Genomic DNA, 2,113 nt, shown 5'->3' with positions numbered 1-2,113 from the left:
CCTGGAGAAGCAGGGGGAGAAGGTGGGCGATTGGGAGTGAGGCTGTGGGGGGGAGATCAAGCTGTTGGCGGGCTTGTGCGTGCCTTGGGCGGGCAGCAGCGTTGAGAAGGCGTGCAGGCAGCGGGCAGAAGACGAACCAGTGGCAGTGGATGACTGGAGAAGCAGGGGGAGAAGGTGGACCTTTGGGAGTCAGTCTCTGGCGGTAGCGGGGGGGAGATCAAGCTGTTGGCGGGCTGGTGGGTGCCTTGCACGGGCAGCAGCGGGGAGGTGATGAGCCAGTGGGACTGGACGCCTGGAGAAGCAGGGGGAGAAGGTGGACCATTGGGAGTCAGTCTCTGGCGGTAGTGGGGGGGAGATCAAGCTGTTGGCGGGCTTGTGGGTGCCTTCAACGGCCAGCAGCGGGGAGATGATGAGCCAGTGGGAGTGAGTGCCTGGAGAAGCAGGGGGAGAAGGTGGGCGATTGGGAGTGAGGCTGTGGGGGGGAGATCAAGCTGTTGGCGGGCTTGTGCGTGCCTTGGGCGGGCAGCAGCGTTGAGAAGGCGTGCAGGCAGCGGGCAGAAGACGAACCAGTGGGAGTGGATGACTGGAGAAGCAGGGGGAGCAGGTGGACCATTGGGAGTCAGTCTCTGGCGGTAGTGGGGGGGAGATCAAGCTGTTGGCGGGCTTGTGGGTGCCTTCAACGGCCAGCAGCGGGGAGATGATGAGCCAGTGGGAGTGAGTGCCTGGAGAAGCAGGGGGGAGAAGGTGGACCATTGGGAGTCAGTCTCTGGTGGTAGCGGGGGGGAGATCAAGCTGTTGGCGGGCTTGTGCGCGCCTTGCACGGGCAGCAACGGGGAGATGATGAGCCAGTGGGAGTGAGTGCCTGGAGAAGCAAGGGGGGGGCGGGGGGGGCGACATTCACCAGTTAGACTGGAGAAGCAGGGGGGAAACCAGGTGCTCCTGTTGCCTGGAGCAGGAGGGAAAACATTAACCAGTCGGTCTTGGTGCCTGGAGCAGGAGGGAAACCATTAACCAGTCGGGCATAGTCCCTGCAGAAGCTGGGGGGAACACGTTAACCAGTAGGACTTAGTCTGTGGAGAAGCCGGGGCAAAACATGAACCAACCGTGGGGAAAACATTAACCAGTCGGGCAAAACATTAACCAGTCGGGCAAAACATTAACCAACCGGGGAAAACATGAACCAACCGGGGGAAAACATGAACCAGTGGGACTTGGCCACTGGCTGGATGGGCAAATCATTCAGCGACCGTGGGGGAAGCTTGAACCAATCACGGGGAAAACATTAACCGGTGGGAATTGGTCCCTGGAAAAGCAGGGGCAAAACACTAACCAGTCGGGCTGACTGCCTGGAGCAGAAGGGAAAGCACTTACCAGTTGGACATGGTGCCTGCAGAAGCTTGGGGAAAGGACGGACCAGTCGGACTTAGTCTCTGGAGAAACAGGGGCAAAGCATTAACCAACCGAGGGCAAAACATTAACCAGTCGAGGAAAACATGAACCACTGCGGCAAAACATTAACCAGTCGGGCAAAACATTAACCACTCGGGCAAAACATTAACCAGTCGGGCAAAACATTAACCACTCGGGCAAAACATTAACCAGTCGGGCAAAACATTGACCAACTGGGCAAAACATTAATCAGTCGGGGAAAACATTAACCAACTGGGCAAAACATTAACCACTCGGGCCCAACATGAACCCGGGGGACTTGGGCTCTGCCTGGATGGGCCACACATGATGCAACGGTGGGGAAAGCATGAACCGACCGTGGGGATACCATTAACCAGTTGGACCTAGCCCCTGGAGAACCGTGGGAAAGAGATCAACCACTTGGGCTTGGTCCCTGGAGAACCGAGGGGAAAACATGAACCAGTTGGCCATAGTCCCTGCAGAAGCAGGGGCACAGCATCCACCGTCCGTGGGGAATACCTCAACCAGTCTTGCCGAACATTAACCAGTCGGGCAAAACATTAACCAACTGGGCAAAACATTAACCAGTCGTGCAAAACATTAACCACTCGGGCAAAACATTAACCAGTCGGGCAAAACATTAACCAGCTGGGGAAAACATTAACCACTCGGGCCAAACATGAACCTGGGGGACTTGGGCTCT

This window comes from Carcharhinus amblyrhynchos, unplaced genomic scaffold, assembly GCF_965287045.1.
Source record: "Carcharhinus amblyrhynchos unplaced genomic scaffold, sCarAmb.v2.hapA chromosome_201, whole genome shotgun sequence".
Lineage (NCBI taxonomy): Eukaryota > Metazoa > Chordata > Chondrichthyes > Carcharhiniformes > Carcharhinidae > Carcharhinus > Carcharhinus amblyrhynchos.
The sequence above is the reverse complement of the archived record's forward strand: the minus strand, read 5'-3'. Positions refer to the sequence as shown.